This window comes from Triturus cristatus, chromosome 6 (genome assembly GCF_964204655.1).
Source record: "Triturus cristatus chromosome 6, aTriCri1.1, whole genome shotgun sequence".
NCBI classification, from domain to species: Eukaryota; Metazoa; Chordata; class Amphibia; order Caudata; family Salamandridae; genus Triturus; species Triturus cristatus.
In genome coordinates this window covers 1655874087-1655896076 of record NC_140589.1, presented here as the reverse complement: position 1 = coordinate 1655896076, position 21990 = coordinate 1655874087, and positions in this window count along the sequence as shown.

Sequence of the window (21990 nt, the reverse complement as noted above, 5' to 3'; positions counted from 1 at the left end):
TTCCTCATAGATTTGCATAGGGATGCCTCAGCAAGGGTACGATATGAACCTGGAGGCGAATGTACAGATTCTCCTAAATCTGACAGAGGGTTTCGCCAAGGCTGCATTCTATCTCCTTTCTTATTCACACTTTAGAGTAATGGGCTTGCCGACTACTTAGCTAAGCATGGCAAGGACGTATCCATTGTGGATAAGCACCTGATTCCTGTACTCCTTTAAGCATGCAATGCTGCTCTGCTGGTTAGGAACATTTCAATCATTTACGTGCCTTCATGAATAACCTGGATTTTAAAACTAATTTATCAAAGACATTTGTCATGATCTTAGGGCCGAGAAACACAAAAAAGCCAAAAAGGGGCTACATGTTATAGAGAAGTCTGTTCTGCGCTGGGCTAAGAACTTTACTTATCTGGGTATTCCTTTTCATTCCTCACTTACTTGGGCCCATTTAATTAACATAAGATCTAAGCGATTTCCAGATCTCTGGAAACAATCTTTAGATTTTCGCAAATGCCTCGGCATAAACCTATTAAAGAACTGCTCATACTATACAAGAGCAAATGCCTCTCCATTTCTACTTATGGGGCTGGTTTGTGGGGTTATGCAGTGACAGACCAGTTATGGAAAACTAAGAACTTGTTTGCTGGAGGCTGCTGTAGGTCTCGCAGGGTTGCTCTACCTTCTCACGCCATCATGGTTAACCTTAACCTCTGTTGTAGATTATATAAAAATTTGGACACTCTTATTGTGGGTTTCTGTCTGTATTACAGTTTCCTACCCCAACAAAAAAGACACTGCCTACATTTGGATAAGGTACTTCTTATTCCCTAGATAGTATATAAAAAAATACCTTTTACATTTCGGGATTAGAAGACCTTTTCACTAACCCAGAAACAGCTGTGTCAGTAAAGACTTGGTGAAGCGAATGTACTTTGCCAATCTCAAATAATTCAGATTAACACAATAATGTAGTAAATCTTCTGTGCAGTACCACATGTATTTACTTTTATTGAAGGGACCAGAACCCCACCTCATGTGGGTTAACAATTCCAGCATGGATTTTACCTGAAACGTTTAGATTAAATAATGTGCATTTGCTGATTGCTTTCCCAAATTGTGGTACTTGGTTTGAGAGTCTCACTGTTTTTCCCTGTGACAATTGTAATATCAAGAGCACTTTGCACTTTATTGGTTGTGGAAAATGTTATACTTTGCCAAGGAAACAATACCTCTCACCAATATGGTGTGCCTTAAGGCTATCTACTGCCAGACAGGCACTGTTGGTATTACATTTAACCTCAGAAAAAAAACCTTACTAACCTAACCTAACTAATTCTATCTTACATACGATAAAGATCAGGAAACTGCATGGGCCCATAACTTCTTCATTGTGAATCGTATGTCCATATCTAATCTTTTTGTACAGTGAATTTTAAGATAGTGCTTTTATTTTTTCTTTGTTAAATACACTGAATGTTTTATGTAAAAGGCCAAGATATGTGAAACCCCTGAGAACTTTGCACTTTACCAGTGTTCTTTATCCTAGTCTGGGTAATGTGATTCCTTTACGCAAGTGTGCTTTTAGGATAATGTGCAGCAGTCAGGCATTTTATCCTAAATTAACAGCTTATAGATAATTTTATCTCAGGCGTGGTGAATGTGATCTAAGTTTTTTTTTAGTTGTGACCTAAGGCACTGTCTTTTTAACTTGGTATAATTTTAATGATCAGAATGTTATAGTTAATTGTTTGTTTAAATGCATTTCTCTTTCCTTTTATTAATTCCATTTGTGTCAATTAATTTATGGCTATTTGTAAGCCGATGAAAGATATTTTGGCTGACTTACTTTTTAGTACTTTTTGACCAATGCAAGGTTTACTCTATGTATCAACTCACCGTGTTAGCTAACAAGGGGCATAAAGCTTCTAAAGAGAAATGTATTTCAGTTTACCCTGGTGTGATAATTAGGTCATGGCATCTTGACTAGGAGAGACATCTGTTTGCCAGTGTCATTGAAGCCATCCGTACGTTACCCAGACCTATTACAGTTTTCTAGCTTCACAGAAAACTATACCATTTACAATGATTCAGATTATGCATTCAGAGTTCCTCATGATTTTTGGCTTTTCTGGCTGAAGGGATGCCTCCCAGTCCCAAATGGTTGTTATCGAAAAAGAGTGCTTGATGCTTTCCAGGTGCCTTCTAAAGTTGCTATTGTGGAATGTGCTGCTCATCAAAGCACCCAGAATGAAGTGCCCATAGCTAATACTTTCACTGTCTGAGCTGCTAAAAAACGGTTGCCCTCCTCTTCGAGGGGCTACAGAAGCACCTCGAGATACATTCGGGATTCCAAGGCCAATAGATTTTGGGACCGTTTGATCCTTTTTTGGTCATTTTTGGTTGTTCTCCTTCCATTGCCTGTGGATCCTTGCCTTTTTCCCGTAAAAGCCTGAAGCCTGGTGGGGCCAAGACTAATGTTCTCAGAGATATGGGTTGTGACGAACCAATAGACTGGAAGAACCAAATAATCTTTACTGTGACTGGTAAGTAAGAGGTTGGCCTCTGAATTTGTACCTAGAGATATGCACTATGGCTAAAAACTGTGTTGTATTAGAAATGATTATGTTTGTACATTGCTCTATGTAAGTTAGCACTCGCTGCACCATTTTGTATTTGGCTGCCATTTTGTATTGTAATCAAAACCAATCCTTTGCCCTTTCCGAGAAATGGCCTTCTCTAGGTTTTGTTTCTCCAAGGTTGAGATGTTCTACACTACTTAATGGACTGTTCTTATTAGCGCATACCTTTCCTCTAGACGTAGGCCTTTTCCCAGTTGTCTACTGGTAGGTACAGGCAGAGTGACCTTGGCTAACAGATAATGTGTGCCCAGCCTCAGAATCGAAACTTACTCTCTGTATTCCTTTGTTCAGCTGCATCTGCTTGGAAAATTCCCCTATGGGCGTGTTTTAGTGTAGTTGTGGAATGTACATAATGTATTGTTATGCCTACTGATGTGAGTACTGCTGCAGCACTCCTAAGGGACTGGGCAGATCAGGCTCCACTCTGACTGTTACCTGAATAAACAGTTATTGGTTTGTATTCTCTAATGTCTGACCGACTCTTCATTTTGTATTGAAGGCTGAGAGGTGGTCGTGAGTGACACGGATGACCCTAATTGGGACATTTCCTTCAGTTGGCGCCCGAACAGCAACTCTTTCGGTTCAGTGACCCATCCCCTTTTGCAGACGGGGGGAAGATCGAGGCCATCGTCGGGTCCGACGGACGGATCATGGATCCCTGCATGAAGAGTTCCTGGTACTCCCAGCTGCACTTTCTATCCTGCCAGACGGTGGCTCACCCAGTGGTAATCCGACTGGAGTCCTGAACAGCGAAACCCTTGGATCTTACCGTTTGGTCTGAAGAGCTGGCAGTGGAGAATTAATTTGTTTTCATCTGCGTATACCCGGTGAGTTTGTTTTGGTTCTTTGTGGAGATGGTACCATTTTGGTTTGTATTTGGTTCGGTCTTTTGGATAAGAACATTGCATAAGTATTTGAAGACAAAGGTATTGTTGCAGCAGGCTTTTAGAGGGATTGGTAGAGGGTGTGGTGGTTCTGCCCCACAGCTTCCACGCACTAGTAGGATGCCGAATACTACCCCTATGGGACCAAATCTGTGTGCATATTATAAGGAGGAGGGACATTGGCGTAGTGAGTGTCCCATGCTTTTGTAGAAAGTCGCGGTCCCTAGAGGACGTGGTTCTCGTGGATGAGATCGTGGAGCTGGTGGGGCTGATAGAGCTCAGAATGCTGCAGTCTCACAGGGTTGTTCCGATAATAATTACTTTAATGACCCTCGGGAAGGACAGTACTATCATGATGATTATGATATGGATGAAGTGACAGGAATGTCTTATAGCTAGGACTGCCAGAGACAGAGTGGGGGATCAGTTCCGATACCTGTATGTATAAGATGAAATGCAAGGTTCAACTAAGGAATTTTTGGTGGACACAGGTGCGACAAAAAGCTCTGTTTCTCGAAATATGGTCCCTGGGGGGACACTGTCTGGCCATAATAATGTTTCGGTAGGTTTTTCTGGCGTACCGGTTGTAAGCCCCATTTCAAAACCCCTTGCGTTAACTATTGGTCCTTTTACTGTGGATTCTCCATTTCTGCTCACATCCAATTGTGGTGAGAATTTGATGGGTTTAGATTTGTTAAAGAAGTTGCATGCTACAATTTATTGTTCTCCGGCAGGTGTCTATATGACAGTGGGTCCAGATGTAGTGCACGCTAAACAGTGCTTGTCCAAAGATGCGCCCCTTCCTGTTGAATTTAAAGACGTGCCGGTGATAGAGATGTGGGGCTGTTACAGATACCACCAGTTTCGATACAAGTTAAGGAGGGTGCTATTGTGCCTCATATCCCTCAGTATAAAATACCGCAGGCAGGGTAGCGAGCCTTATTTCAAATTATTCAGGATTTGATCAAGAAGGGGGTGGTTGAGGAGACGGCTGCCAATATCTGTAATAGTCCTATTCTTTCCATTCTTAAACGGGCACCTTTGGGTTCCTCTGATGACCATGAAGATGTTTACCGCTTTGTGATTCATTTGCGCGAAGTTAACAAAATATTGGTTCCCCAGTTTCCAGCGGTTCCTGACATTCCTGACATTACTACCCTTTTGACAATGATTCCTTCAACTGCTACATTCCTTTCTGTCATTGACTTGAAAAATGCATTCTTTAGTATCCCCATTCATCCAGATAGCAGATATTTGTTTGGATTTAAACTGGCTGGGAGGAGCTTTAGGTTCTGTTGAGCTCCTCAGGGCTATTCTCAGAGTCCTAGTATTTATAGTCAGGCTTTAAAGTTTCAATTGGATTCCCTTTTGCTTCCCGCAGGTAATGTATTGGTCCAGTATGTTGATCACCTACTTATCGCTTCTGATACTGAGCAGGGTTGTAAGACATTACAGTTAAATTGTTATTGCATTTGGCCCAGCATGGACATAAGGCGTCTCTTTCTAAATTTCAACATTGTCGACAGGAGGTTACCTATTTAGGTCACCTACTGTCGAAGGAGGGTAGGAGATTGACCCTTGAGTGTATCAGTACTATCGTTAAAATGCCCATCCCGCAGACTCAGAAAGATGTGCGTGCTTTTATAGGTATCACTTGCTGTTGCCGGCAGTGGATACCTAACTACTCTTTACTAATCAAACCTGTGCTTGCACTAACCACTAAAGATGTGCGTGAGCCCCTGCCTTGGACGCCTGATTGTCAGCAGTCTTTTGAGCAATTGAAAACTGCGCTTTGTTCGGCTCCAGAACTTGGCACCCCTGACTATAATAAATCCATTGTGTTATATTGTCACAAGATGGGTGGTTGTGCGCTTTCTGTTCTAACACAAACATTTGGAGATAAGCAAAGCCGGCTTGCTTATTTCTCTGCAGTTCTTGACCCAGTCGCAGGAGCCCTCCCGAGTTGTCTAAGAGTGGTCGCGGCTGTGGCTGTCTCAGTAAGACGATCGGCTGGACTCGTATTTGATACTGATCTCACAGTTATGGTACCTCATGCTGTGGATACCCTTTTGAACAAAACAAAGACACAGCACCTCACCAGCACACGTCTGACTGGTTATGAATTCACATTGTTTGCAAAACCTGTAACGATCAACAGATGTTCCACTCTGAATTTAGCCACGTTACTGCCCCTCCCTTCTGAGAGTGATTAAGTCGACAAGCATGACTGCATCTTCCGGATGGAAGAAAGGACGAAAGGATGGGTAGACTTGACTGATTGTCCCTTATCTGACCCACAAGGGGAACTATATGTTGATGGCTCTTGTTTCAAATTATCAGGTGGCACTACAACTGCTGCATATGCTATTACCACGCTGCATACAGTAGTTGAGACCTCACCCATCCCTTATCTGTCGGCCCAAGCAGCTGAGGTTGTTGCCTTAATACGAGCTTGCGAATTCAGTGAGGGACTGTTTGTCAATATTTATACTGACAGCCAGTACACCTTTGGAGTCACACATAATTTTGGGCAACTCTGGGAAGAGAGAGGGTTTCTTACTTCACATGGCACAAAGATCCAGCATGGACAACTTATATCGAGGCTTCTGTCTGCTTTGACACTCCTTAAGAAGTTGGCTATAGTAAAGTGTAGTGCCCACCAGAAAGTTACTGATGATGTAGGAAGGGGTAGTGCATTTGCAGATCAGACAGCTAAGGAAACGGCCCAGACTAAAATGAAAAGAATGTTTGTAGCAGGCCCCGCTAGGTGGGTGCCTGAAGTCACCATGTTTGAGGACACACTTGAGAATGTGATAGAGATCCAGAGTGAGGTCACAATAGAAGAATTAGCACTATGGCAAGAAAGTACAGCACAATTGAATGATGGGGCATGCTAGATTGATAAGTCAGGGAAGCAGAGATGGATGTTGCCAGATTCATATGTTCTTTGCATAATCACGATGGCCCATGGTCCAACTCATATCGGGTCTAAGGGTATTTGCAAGTTGCTGGACCCTATATGGCAGAATGATAACATTTCGAAGAGAGGTACACATTTAGTGAAGTATTGCATGGTATGCATGATGCACAATCCTGTAAAAGGTACCCCTCCACCACCCGATAATTTCGTACCACCCACTTTTCCTTTTGAGGTCCTCCAGATTGACTATTTTGAATTAGACAGGTGCAATAATCTGAAGTATGTTCTAGTGGTTGTTTGTACCTTTAGTAAATGGGTTGAGGCTTATCCCACTAAAGAAAATACAGCTGTTACGACGGCAAAGGTACTCCTAAGGAGTTCTTTCCTCTTTTCGGCTTGCCCGTTTGATCTGGAGTGATAACGGAAGTAATTTCAATGCCAAAGTAATACAGTTAATTTGAGATGGCTTGAGTATCAAGCAAAAGTTCCATGCTGCCAATCATCCACAGTCAGCAGGTTTGGTGGAGAAGTACAACTGTACTCTCAAACTAAAATTGGCAACAATTCAAGAGACTACAGGATTGAAGTGGCCAGATGCTATACCATTATCTCTTTTGTCAACTAGAACGACAGCTCATTCTAGGACAGGATTGTCACTGTACGAGGTCGTGTTTGGACACCCGGCAAATGTCTGGGGCGTTCCGCGCCCTCAGCATTTTTCAGATATTGGGTATTCGTTGTTGATAGATTATTTTTGCCAGTTAACTGAAAGTTTGCGTTCTATTCACCAACAGGTCTGGGAATCCCTGCCACCTACACCAGAGGGGCCCGGACATGACATTCAGCCTGGGGACTTTGTTCTCATCCAATACTTTCAGTGGAAGAAGAGTTTGGAGCCGGGATGGTAGGGACCGGAACATGTCCTCTTATCAACAGGTACTGCAACCAAGGTTGCCGGCCATGAGAACTGGATTCACGCAACTCACTGTTGCAGGATAACTTTACCCTTACCCTACGATCAGTGGGTGGGGGATGGAGTAGGGGACTTGGAGTGTGAGTCAGTGCCCCAGTTCGTTCCCTTTAGTGATGCCAGGCTTACCAGGACCAAAACAGATGAGGAAAATGATGAAGTGCTGAATACATCGGTTCCTCCAGAAATACGAGCAATTTAGGAATCCCTTTTTGTTGACCCTTCTGTGCCTGGAGTCACTAGGTACAATTTGCGCCCTCTGCTGAAATACAGTTTATCAAAGGAGAAGTAAGATTAAGTAGGGATGGACTGTGTAAGTTAGAGTGCACTTTGCTACAGTACCAATGGAGTTAGTTTAGGGTGATTAAGATTTGTGCACTGCATGAACATTTGACAGGATAGTTTAAAAGTATTCCCGTGAAGGGGATACCTTGTCCTGCTCGATATGGGACATCACAGCTTAGGACAAAGCAAGAACCACCACCGGTGATCAAGAGCACCAACGTTTTGATGGACTATAGGAGCCAGTACCAGTGAGGCTCTGACAGACACTGGGAACTTGTATAATCCCCTTGCTGGCATTTACTTCCCCCTGGTCCCATTAATCGCTATGCACCCCTTTGGCAGAATGGTTGCTGACAAGGAGCAGCCAGTGATCCCCTCTGTTCATATGCGTATATTTTGGTCTACCAAAAGGAAAATAATATGCATTGTTGTCGTGATTTTGCTGTTACTTGTTCTGGGTGGGGTGTCCTGGGTTTAGGAATGTGATCAAGATACACTGCTATGTACTAAGAATAAGGTTGCTTCACAGGTTTGCACAAAAAGGTCAACCCAAGCAATATATTTCTTGATACACACAATCGATTCTTTGGAGAAGGTACTGCTTGTTATCCCACTGATTCTTTTACTAGTCCATGGACTGCATATCTATTGTCTTTAGTGAATTACACTTATACTAGGCCCCCTGATTTTGTGGAGATAAAGGGAGTTTTCTGATCTGGCTATTGAGGACCTTTTATGTATCATTGAAAGCCACGGGGGCGGGCTATCCTGGTTGTGATAACAGTACCTATTGTGATAATTTCTATACGGAAGAACAGACTATCACGCTAGTAGGTTGGCATTACAAAGAATTGACAATTCCCCGGAAGGCTGGTTTCTATCCTGCCAGTTGTCCTATTATCAATATTACCGACACGTCCCTGTACATAAATTGCTCTGGATTAGTAATGTATAAAGAGTCGATCTCTTTGGTAAGACCAGTTGATCAAGGAACACATTGGGTCATTGGCTGTCAACAGTATGCAGTGCCCTAGCAAAAATAGGAGGGAAGACTTGACTTTGCCTGCTGCTGCCCACATATGCCCCAGGAACTAGAGAGAATGGCCAACCTCATGGAACACAGCAAAGAAAAGGGGTCTTGTTCTGAGCTTACACATGAAGAGGTGGGACTGAAAGTCAAATTAATGATATAATAAGCATTGACAACACCAATTGGTCTTTTATTGGTTGCCATCCTTTTGACTGAATTAGTTCTTGTTTTGTTTTCTCATAGTTTTTGCAAAACGTATTGTTGGGGAAGCTGCCTTATCCTTGTCAATGCACAAACGCACATATTTCCATAGCAGTCTGTGGCTACTTTGTGTGTGTGTAGGTGTGCTCTTGGTGAAAGAGAAGAATAATGCGAATTACACAATAACGGACCAGTGGGTGAGAGGGATGGCTGAAAGCCCCTATAAGTAAGTATAGGATATACGTAATTTTAGTAAAATCAAAAGGTCCTGGTTTTAACGCTAGATCTTAAAATAAGCAATGAAAGTATGAACTTCATAAAAGAAGAGTAATGAAGAGTAAAGACCTTTAATTAATGAGAGGTGGGTTAATTTGAGATTTCAAAATATGGGCGAAGTAGTAAGGTAAACACAGGCCATATGACAGTATTCTGAAGGTTCTGGTATGTGCAGTGGGAGCAGAACAGGCTCACCTGACCTAGAGGTAACGTTGCACGAGAATTCAAAACCCAATTAAAATTCAATCAAAGAATACGCACTGATTTTGAACTTATGGTTACAACAAAGTTACTCAGAACGAATTAAGTACCTAAAATAACAATAACATGCATAGAAAGGACATCCTTGAATCGAAAGTTATACCAAGATTAGGAAGAGAAGGCGAACAAGATGAAATCGATCAGGTTTGTGAGCCTGAAGACGTGCTATGCCAAGGATTTTTGTAAGAAACACAATATGCCTGTAGGCAGCAAAATATTTAAAAAAAACAAACAAAAAAACCCCTAAAAAAATCCGCTGTAGGAATAGTTTACTCCAGAAGAAAGATATGGTAAAATCAGTCATTCATACCGACGCCGAGACCCGTGCGATGCCGGTAGAGTTTCAGCGGATTGTGAAACGGCGGGCTTCAGTTCTCGGTATGATTGTCTTCTAGTCTTATTCATTTATAGCAAGAGTCGGAGCACAGTCCTATTTTCAATTATCACCAAATCATCTGTTATGCATATCAATTACACGGAGGAGGCTGCCAAGAGAGAGGTAGCTGTTGAGATAGATAATTCATTTGATTGATTTAGGAAGCTGTCCATGGCAAGAAAAGATGACTCGCGCAGATCTTAATTCGTACATGAATAGTGCTGGGGCCCCAGTGTTTCCAGTAAGCCTCAGGCGGCACTTATGACCTTGGGGTTGCCGAATAGCAACGGTTTCTATTCTTTATTTCACATCATGTCTCTTTCAACTACCTATATTAGGTCCAAGCCCCTTGAAGGCTCCTTTTCATGCCTTCTCTCTATTTCTCCCTTTTCCCCCCACTCCTTTCTGCTTTTCTTTCTATTGTTCTGGGTCAAAGTCTGATAATGGAAAATTAAGTCCTGGACCCGAATGAAGAGTGTGGTGGGCCACACCTGCACCCACAGCACCTGCAAATTCTGCTCTGCATCACGTGAACTAGACATGTCCAAAGCAAGGTAAGGCTCCAAACCAGTTTCAGTTTTCTCCAGTATTGCATAGTGTACTGAGTGTTTGTTCAGAACTAAAGCCTCACTATCTGCTACCATCTGATCTCTAAACACTGGTTCTACCTATGTGCGGTCAGATTGAACAATGCACTTTGGCTCAAAATATAGCTCAGGTCTCCCTAAGATTTTCATGGTGGTTGAAACGTAATTTAACCAAGGGATTTGTGAGGGATTTGTCCAGGGCAAACTCAAGCAATTAGTCTGTTAAGTCCCAGGTCACCCTTCATCCAGAAAGAAAGCCAGGGCAACAGAGGAATGAAGACCTATAAAATCAATGACTTCATGAACTACTTCAGAAGGTGTACTTTATGGGACCCTTAAGAGCCCCCTAATGAATTTGGTTTCAGCAGTTTAAATTGTGGCAATAGCCCCATAGACCCACATTCCACAACTATAACTGACTATATGGATACATTTTGCCTTGAAGATATCCCAATCATGTCTTTAGATGGGTGCGTCCTAACTGCGGGAGAAATCTCCTATGCTATAAATAGCCCCACTAAAAGACATTACATTATGGTTAGTCAATGGGTGCCAATTAAGAGAACAGCTTGGAAATACTGAGACAGTCCTCGCTCCGTCTTTCTGAGCTGTGACGTCTGGTGCCTGTGGTGTGGAATTAAAAGATGCTTAATTCCACAGAAAGTAAAGGGGTGCAACACGGAGATCCAATTCGGACCCAGCACTGGAGTAACTGACCAGCTGTGGTGCATTTTTTGCTTCTACGCCACACTGGCGACGAGGTTGAGAAAAGTTTACAGGAACGGTTGATGTGAAGACAAATAGAGAATCACAACAGAAACTTTACCACCTCTAAGAATGAAGTATATATATGTGATTACAGCTCTACTGGCGTCTAACAATCCTGCACATTCTGAGACATGAAATGCTACCCAAATACGGGAAGGCGGCCTAAGTCAAAAAGGAAGGTCATTCTGGAGTCATCTGATGATTTCAGCTGGGCTATTCCTGTAATTATCTGGGGATGTCATCTCAAGCCATTCTGAAGAATGCATATAGGGTGAAATATTTAAATGAGATGAATCTAGAGCCAATACAGAAACTACTTCAGGATGGGTTCCTGATTACTTGATTACTTAAGTGTAAAACATGTGATGTTGATGTACTACTGCAGGATGATCCCAGGATGATTTCAGGATTAGGCCGGATTACTCCAGGGTGATCCTAGTAGTATTTCAGGATGGGGCCGTATTATTACAGAATGACCTTGTGAATATATCAAAATTAGGCTTCGTTACTCAAGGATGATCCCAGGATAACTTTAGAATGGGGTTGTATTAGTCGATGATGACTTCATGATGGGAATGTATTATCCCAAGAATGAAACTGGTAGTAGTACTTCATAACGATTTCAAGATGGAGATGTATTACTCTAAGATTATCTCAAGTAGAAATGGGTTTGACATACTGTGGAATTTAAGAATTCCACTTTTTTAACATTTTGTCTGCACAGCAGATCAGACCCACAAACCCTCTCCCCCCAAAATAACTGCTTCATGGGCTGTCCCCAAATAAAATGCCTATGCAAGAGCTACTGGCTTTGCCAATAGGTTTTAGCCATGCTTCACATCAGCGTGGTTGCTGTTCAGCATGGCTAAAAGTTAGTGGGGGAAAGAAGAGTGGTGTGGAGTGTCATAAAGTGGAGTACAGTGGAGTGGCCTGGAGTGTTGTAGAGTGGAAGGGCGTAGAGTGGAGTGTTGTAGAGTGGCATAGAGTAGCCTGTCATAGAGTGAAGTGGCACAGGGTGGAGTAGTGTAGGTGAGTGGAATGGAATAAAGTGGAGTTGAGTGTTGCAGAGTCCAGAGGCTAACAGTAGAGTGTAGTGGCATAGCATAGAGTGGAGTAGTGTGTTGAAGAAAATAATAGAGTAAAGTGGCATAGAGGGAGTTGCGTAGAGTTTCGTAGAGTGGAGTAGTGTTGTAAAGTGGCATAGAGTGGAGTAGAGTGGTAGAATGACATAGAATGGAGTAGAGTGTCAGAGTGGAGTAGAGCGTCATATAGTGGAGTGGGGTTTAACATAATAGAGTGTTATGGAGGTGACTGTTGTAGAGTGGCCTAGAGTGAAGTGCCGTAAAGTGCAGAGTAGATTGGCATGGGTGTATTGGTTTTGAGTAAAGTGGTGTAGAGTGTCGGAGACTGGTGCAGCGTAGAGTTCAGTGTCGTAGAGTGCAATGGCGTAGAGTGCAGTGGTGTGGAGTCAGTGGCGCAGGTTAGATTAGAGTGGCATGGAGTGATGCAGAGTGTAGTGCTGTAGATTGCCGTAGATTTAAGTGTGCAGAGAAGAGTGCACTAGGATCGATTAGAGTGGTGCAGAGAGAAGTGGTGTAGAGGACAGTGGTGCAGAGTAGAATAAAGTGGCATAGAATACAGTGACGTAGAGTGCAATTGTGTAGAGTGTAGTGGTGCAGAGTAGAATGGTGTTGAGTTCAGTGGTAGAGAGTGCAATCTTGCAGAGTAGAGTGTTGAGTGCAGTGGTGCATGGCACAGAGTAGAACAGAATGGCATAGAGTGCAGTGACAGAGTGCGAGGTGTACAGTGGCATAGCATGCAGTGGCACAGAGTAGAGTAGCGTTGGGTTCAGTGTCCAAGAGTGCAGTCTTGCAGAGTAGAATGGCGTAAAGTGCAGTCGCATTGAGTAGAGCGGTGCAGAGTACAGTGCAGTGGCGCAGAGTTCAATAGAGTAGAGTAGATTGTTTCAGAGTAGAGAGAAGTGGCATAGAGTGGAGTGGTGCAGGGTAGAGTGCAGAGGTGTAGACTAAAGTGGTGCAGAGTAGAGTTCAGTGGGATGGTTTCTAATGTAAATCTGTTTGACCAGTGGGTGCAGCAACAGTGCTTGAAGTCAGTCAAAAGGCATGGAGATGGAAGTCACAGCGAAAGTCAGAACACAAGTTTGAAATAACTGAAATTGTTTCATAAGCATCCAATCTCTGGGACACAACACGGAGAAGGCAGTTGAGATTTGCCTGTTCCAGTGAGGAGAAACTGCTGAATAACTGCATGGTAAGTGCACTCTTGAAATCTTGAAAAACATGGATGTCCCTGTCTCCCACAATCGTTGCCAGAGTGGTGTGGAATCAAAAGATGCTCGTAGGCCATACGTGTCTGTGTAAGAAGCAGCTTTATCCCACAGGAAGTAAAGGGGTCCAACAGGACATACGACTGCAACACAGGAGCGCCAGCTGTGGTCCTGACTCTAAACATGACATTCCAGGCGATTTACATGGAAACAAGAGAACTGCGTCTAATAGGAGGAAGATACCACAGTGCCCCTGCACTAACCCACATTTCCAAGCTAGTGCATGCACTGTAGTCGTCATGGTGCCTTTTTAAAGCGGCTGCACGCCTTCCTTCTGTATCTGTGTGCAGCTTGAGAGCTGCACATCCACGTTCCGAACTAGGCCACGTCTGTTTCCAAGCCTGGTCCCAGTGAGCTAACCTTTCTTTGCGCATAAATGAGCCCCACTCACGGACATGTAAGAGGAAGTCACCTTCAGGTCGGGAGTTACATATAATTTGGGGAAGTGTGACATATATACACATTTCGGTGTTTTAATTTCATAAACTACAGTGGTATGAAGCTCATAATTGACTGGGAATTATAACATCTGGAAAATGTTTCAAGGGCCCTTGTGAAGTCTATGCTTCATCATCCTAATGACAGCACCCAAACTGCTCTGCAAAGATCTATCTTTGTCATGGTTTCTAGGATAGTGCAACAACGGAGAACCAAATTGCAGACACATTGTGCAGCACATAGCTGTACTATGTGAAATAAATCAATAAGTATGAAGTAAACTCCCCAGCCAGAGCATCGTATACTTCCTCTTGCCCTGACCATTGTGCATTAGTTGGTCAATAATCCATTCCTGAAAGGTAAGCTAAATCTATCCAATCCAGGTGTTTTTCTAGAACGTTCTTCGTTTTACTGCCAATAAAACATACTAACTCAATATTTCACTTAATATTTTCAATATTTTATATACTTACTTTTAGTAAAAATTACATTAGCATTTACCTATCATACAATATCTTAAACATAATCTCTAAGCAGTCAATTCACTATAAAATCCATCAAACATACATGTGTTTAGAGATAGAGGGTGTTTGGATAAAATATTGAGTTTTAAATATTGTAATACCAGAATATCACTGCAAGAATATTTTGATGCAGGACATATCGTTGACAGAAATATCATTTTTAGTTTTTTTTAAATATCTTTGATAAAAATGCAGTGGTTAAAAATATATATATTTTTTGTATAATTTTCTTAGGCTGGAATGTGTAATATTATTTTATAAATTTAGTTGCCTTCCCGCGGTAAATTTAAAATATATGCATAATTGGATCTGTTTATGTTTTATAAATAGCATTTAATTTGTTGTGCATTTAAATGTGTATTTTTTTGTACCTAGATGTTAGATTTATAGGGGAAATGGGTGGGGAGATTTTAGAAATTTTATGTATATATTAGAATTTTCTAATTTTAAAATATGTGTAAATTTCAAAGTTTAAGTTTCACATTTTAGAGATTTTATTATGTTTTAATGTTCTTTATCATTTATTGTTGGTATGTTTATTAAATTGTGAAGATGAGTTAAATAATGTTACGGTTTTTATGATTATTTTACACAAAAGCATATTTCATTTTAATTTGATAATTTATATTTTGAATTGTTTTTGTTTTCATGTCCTATTGCAAAACTGTGCAAATATTTGAAAGTTTAATTTAGTTTACTTTTATTATTTTATTTTGATGCATTAATGTAATTGTTGAAAATATTTAATCATTTTAATTTATGTAAAATGTAATTATTTTAAAGTAATTTTTTTCAAATGTGAGCAAACTTTGATAATTTTTTTTAGAAACAAGGACATCTAATTAATATTTTAGAAAAATGTAGCAATATGTTTAATAAATAATATTAGACATATTTTATATGGTGTGCAGTTTTGGCTAAACTTGGTTTTGAATAGGTTTGGTTGAAGTTAGTATGCCAGTTCTTTTTTTCTTCAATAGGTTACCTAAAATAATGTAAAATGGTGTGGGATAATAATTTTGAAACATTCATTAGGCCCTCATTATGATGTCGGCCAGACTGCAACTGGCCTGTCGGTTGTGGTCTGACCAACATCTAGTGCTGCGGGCCGACCAATGCACGTTGGTCAGAGGCAGCATGCGGAGGGACTGACCAACGATTCGGACCATCGGAAAGTAAACCCCCTACAATCCTACAATGGGGCAGTGCCTGCTCAGGCACTGTCATATGGATTACGATGTCCCTTTCAGGAAGCCTTTCAATGGTGGTCCGACCGCCATTAATAGGTTGTCGGGAATTAAATTTGGGAGTCCCTAGCAGAGCCCCCGTCCTTCCGCAGCCACATGCTGCCTGGCACACGGTGCATGGATGCTTGAAAACATCAATATTTTCAATGTGGGTTGTGCTGCGGCCAGTGGCGTAGCTAGAGCTTGTGGCGCCCGGGGCTATCCCTCAGATTGCCGCCCCCCCAGGGGGGGGATGCACTTCAAAGAGGTCCGAGAGACACGTAGTATCGCCGCTAATAGTTACCTTGATCATACAAGTTACATGCACATACATGACACGGTCCAAGGCTACACAGTTGAATACACCGGTGACTGGCAGTACAAAAGAGAACACACAGACTGCATGATCTATCTGGGGACTCAGAAAAACCGCATGTGACATCCATCAGAGAGCTACGTGAACAATTACCTGGTAATCCCCTCAACACAATGCAAACATGCACATACATGACACTGTTCATGTAACCTTCATCTACAGCTGACATTAAATGACCATACATCATGGTCTCCCCCCATTAAAGCAGTGGGGACCTGCACAAATGTGATGTGCTCTGTGGACCCAAAACCAACTTAACAGTGTCGAAGCCTGTGATTCTTTATCTTTCAAAAACAGCAAATTAATTATTCACAGGGAAAGACTCACTGTGTGCCCTTAAAACTAAACGCAGGACAAAGGGGTCAGTCAGCTCCACCTTGCCAACACAGACCGGATACAAAGCCCACTCTGGTGGCCCAAAGGCAACAACCAGGGGTCGCTCCCTGTCATTACTTCCAAGCAGCAGCAACCAACTCCCTGGGAATGAAAAGACATGTGCTCTTGGTACCCAAAACCAGGTTGTAATAGTGCATCTCTCCTTCACAGGAGCCTCAGCACACACATGGTGCACAGTCTGCCTGGGGGCCCAAAGCTAAAATACAGGGAGATGCGACACATTATGATCACAATCCTTAAACACAGTTGTGGGGGCCATGGGAACTTGTTCAACTCTATCCAAGACCCGGGACAAACTGTTCCGGCGCTGCGGCACTCCTTGAATATTCAGAAGAAACAAGAAAAATAGGACCAGTAAAACTCACTCTTTTCCAAATCTCTTTTCTAAATATTATCACTTTCCATGTAATGTTCCTTTGATGGGAAGAGGAGGTTTCTGAGGTGGGAGTATCAGGCAAGTGATACTACTCAGGCTCCATCTGTTCGAGCCTTCATGGAGGATCCCTCTTCATTACTACCTCCAGCTGATCCCGGACTCTGCAACGCACTCCCTTACAGGCTCCCTCTGTGCGAGCCTTCAGGGAGAATCCCTCTTCATTACTACCTCCACCTGACCCCGGACTCGGCAACGCTCTCCCTTACAGGCGTGATTATCCACTCCTCTCTCCAGTGCAACTTATCTCACAGCTGACCTTGGGCCCCAGCCCCATATCAGGCACCATCGGGCTCCACTTTGCTTTTTCCCGGTAAAAACATTAGTAAAATCACCTTCAAACTTAAAACATTGAATATAGCAGTAAATATAATTAGCATGCACTTTAAAGTATGTTCCACAGTAGCCCTTATGACCCGACTGCTAATTAAATAAACAAAAACAGAAAGGCCATGACAGGGCCGGCTTTAGCGCTGATGCGAAAGTCTTTTTTGGCGCCACACTAATAACCTCTTTCTCCGTAAATACCTTTACTACCACCTTCCAACAGTGCCCCTCATCCCTCCATGGCCCCCCTAGTGACCTCCTCCTCAGATTCCCTCACTGCCTCATGCCACAAGTGCCCCTCATCTCCCCATAGCCCCTCCCCCTCATGACCTCCTCCTTGGACTCCCTCACTGCCACCACCCACCAGTGCCCCTTATCTCTCTGTAGCCTCTCCCCCTCATGACCTCCTCCTCAGACTCCCTCACTACCACCCTCCACCAGTGCTCCTCATCTCACCCTAGCTCCCCCTCCACACCATGACCTCTTCCTCAAATTCCCTCACTGTCACCCAGGGCACAAGTCCTAAAAAAAGAAGTGGGGGGACGCTGACGTCACAACAGCAAGTGATGTCACGAAAGGGGGCTTGCACCATCAGACTCATTGCCTCCCCTCGCTCACCCCTTAGATGCCATTGCATCAGAGAAGTCAGCGCGTGAGCAGCATTCTGAATGAGCTCCGATCTCGCCCCAGAGAGGCCAAAGAGTAAATGTGTGGCTCCATTTTCTCCAGTAATCGAGCTCCCGTTAAAATAAGTGAGGGGACGCCATCCACCCGCCTGGTACCCCGACTCGAGCCCTGCAGTCACCCTCCACCAGGGCCCCTCATCGCTCTATGACCCCCCTAGTGACCTCCTCCTCAGATTCCCTCACTGCCTCACGCCACAAGTGCCCCTCATCTCCCCATAGCCCCTCCCCCTCATGACCTCCTCCTTGAGACTCCCTCACTGCCACCATCCACCAGTGCCCCTTATCTCTCTGTAGCCTCTCCCCCTCATTTTTTTTGTTTAAACATTTTTTTATTATTTTCGTACCAACTTCCCAATACAATTCCCACAAGAGCCCCAGCACCCCACCGAAGAGCGTTACATACGACATTTCAACTGTGTATACATGGGAAAGGTTACCCTTCCCGCTCGGGCTCCCCCCTCCCACTCCCTCCCACAAACCATATCAGTGCGCCCCCGTCTGCCTATCCTCCCCCAGATGCGGCCCCCCCTATTACTATGACTCGTGCAGGGGTATTCAAACCTATCTCTGGCAGCTTGGGCTTTCCCCCAGCTTCAGCCGCTTTGGATGCATCCTCCCACCATCGTGACCCCCTCCTACTCCCCGCTTATCGCTTCCTCCTGTCGGTCAGGTAGCCTCTCCCCCTCATGACCTCCTCCTCAGACTCCCTCACTACCACCCTCCACCAGTGCTCCTCATCTCACCCTAGCTCCCCCTCCACACCATGACCTCTTCCTCGGATTCCCTCACTGTCACCCAGGGCACAAGTCCTAAAAAAAGAAGTGGGGGGACGCTGACGTCACAACAGCAAGTGATGTCACGAAAGGTGGCTTGCACCATCAGACTCATTGCCTCCCCTCGCTCACCCCTTAGATGCCATTGCATCAGAGAAGCCAGCGCGTGAGCAGCATTCTGAATGAGCTCCGATCTCGCCCCAGAGAGGCCAAAGAGTAAATGTGTGGCTCCATTTGCTCCAGTAATCGAGCTCCCGTTAAAATAAGTGAGGGGACGTCGTCCACCCGCCTGGTACCCCGACTCGAGCCCTGCAGTCACCCTCCACCAGGGCCCCTCATCGCTCTATGACCCCCCTAGTGACCTCCTCCTCAGATTCCCTCACTGCCTCACGCCACAAGTGCCCCTCATCTCCCCATAGCCCCTCCCCCTCATGACCTCCTCCTTGAGACTCCCTCACTGCCACCATCCACCAGTGCCCCTTATCTCTCTGTAGCCTCTCCCCCTCATTTTTTTTGTTTAAACATTTTTTTATTATTTTCGTACCAACTTCCCAATACAATTCCCACAAGAGCCCCAGCACCCCACCGAAGAGCGTTACATACAACATTTCAACTGTGTATACATGGGAAAGGTTACCCTTCCCGCTCGGGCTCCCCCCTCCCACTCCCTCCCGCAAACTATATCAGTGCGCCCCCGTCTGCCTATCCTCCCCCAGATGCGGCCCCCCCTATTACTATGACTCGTGCAGGGGTATTCAAACCTATCTCTGGCAGCTTGGGCTTTCCCCCAGCTTCAGCCGCTTCGGATGCGTCCTCCCACCATCCTGACCCCCCTCCTACACCCCGCTTATCGCTTCCTCCTGTCGGTCAGGTAGCCTCTCCCCCTCATGACCTCCTCCTCAGACTCCCTCACTACCACCCTCCACCAGTGCTCCTCATCTCACCCTAGCTCCCCCTCCACACCATGACCTCTTCCTCGGATTCCCTCACTGTCACCCAGGGCACAAGTCCTAAAAAAAGAAGTGGGGGGACGTTGACGTCACAACAGCAAGTGATGTCACGAAAGGGGGCTTGCACCATCAGACTCATTGCCTCCCCTCGCTCACCCCTTAGATGCCATTGCATCAGAGAAGTCAGCGCGTGAGCAGCATTCTGAATGAGCTCCGATCTCGCCCCAGAGAGGCCAAAGAGTAAATGTGTGGCTCCATTTGCTCCAGTAATGGAGCTCCCGTTAAAATAAGTGAGGGGACGCCATCCACCCGCCTGGTACCCCGACTCGTGCCCTGCAGTCACCCTCCACCAGTGCCCCTCATCGCTCCACAGCCCCTCCAACTACCTCCTCCTCAGATTCCCTCACTGCCACCCTCCACCAGTGCCCCTCATTGCTCCGTAGCCCCTCTCTCATATGCATTTGTTGTTTAGCGCTACTCATATCAGTGTAGTGTGTCAGCACTTTACACCACGAACACATTATACAGAGACAATGAATCATACAAGTATGTAAATCAGTCTACAGGGAATGTCACATAAGCCAATGAGGATTACAAGGTGTAGGAATCACATGTCATCCATACTGGTGGGCAGTATATTTTGAGAGGGTTTGGTCTGGGGAAACACAACCTTAGGATTTAAAAGAGTATTCCATGGGGGTCAGCTTTACTGATAAAAATGTATCTCTGCCCAAACATACTCATTTTAGCAACATTAGAATGATGAAAGACTGAGGAAGTTCTAACTATATCACAAAACAAATCTATACCATTCATGTTTGTATGCAGCTCTTTGGTGACAGTTCATTGGTCACTGTCCTATGTTAGGATTGTAACTTCTGAACTGCAAGTAACACAAGGATCTCTGTGGCAAAGGCAGCAACCCACTGAGCTTCCACACAAAATACAGTTCATCTGCATTTAAAAACTACTAACAGACAAATAATTGCTCTCCAGCGGATCATTAATCACCAGCGTTATTGGGGCATCTTTTATTGTCTTATTGTTGTCCTGCATCGGCCATGATAATGATAAAAACTATTTAAATAAAGCGCACACGAAGTACGTGTCCTGCTGGACCTGCACATTTTTTTAAAAAGAAAAGAAACACATTCTCTTACCTACTACTGCACTAAAACGAATTATCCACGGAGTCGGACGCAGCAGAGCAGACTGCCCCAGGCCACAAGGTCCTCACGAGAGTGCGTAGTAGTGAAGCGCGTGACGCGTCACCGCTACTACGTAATCATCGCGAGGGCCGGGCAAAAATGTAGCCCAGGGCCGTCATTGGTAGCGCTGGCGCGCGCTCTCCAAGTGTGACGGCCCTGGAGCAGGCTGGGATGGGACCAGTATACGCGGGCGGCGCCGCGCGGGCAGATTAACGGTCATCAATCATCATGGTGGCAATCGTGGCAATTGCAGCAGCAGGCACTGATGCACTGGCGCACTCAGCACTACAACCAAGTAGGTCAGTGCGCAGTGCGCAGCGCGCTGCATGCACTCAAACTGGGCTGCCCGGCCGCGCGCGCCGTTGCGGCCGCGGCGGACTTTATAATTTATTTAGTGACACTGTGTCCCTACATAAATTATAAAGGCCGCCGCAGCCGCCCTAAATATAGTGCCGCCTGGGGTGGTCCGCCCCCACCGCCCCCCCTAGCTACGCGCCTGGCTGCGGCCCTTTTCCAGCCACTGCACAAGCCCCAATGGAACAATAGATGTTTCCGACCGCCTCATGGGCGTTCGCATCCTAATTCGTCGGATGGAACTGCTGACTACTAGTCAGTTGGTTTCCATTCCGATATGATGCCGACCAGGATCGTAATCAGGGCCTTAGTGCCCAACACCTTTCCCGAAATGGCTTAGATAGAAGTGGCAGTTGTACATTTGATCCCTTTAGTGTTCAGGAACTTCCCCAAAATGGCTTAGATTGGAGTGGGGATAGTAAATCTGATCCCTTTAGTGCCCAACATCTTACCCAAAATGGCTTAGATTAGAGTGGAAATAGCAAATTGGACCCCTTCAATATCCAGCACCTCCCTAAAATAACTGCAATTAGAGTGGAAATAGCCAACTTGACTCCCTTAGTGTCCAACACCTTCCCCAAAATCGCTTATATTGGAGTGGGAACAGAAAATCTGGCACTTTATGTCCCAACACCTTGACCAAATTGGCTTAGATTGGAGTGCTAATAGTAAAATTGTCCCTTTAGGTGTCCAGCATCTTCCCCAAAATGGCTTTGATTGGAATGGGAATAGTAAATGTGACCCCTCTAGTGTCC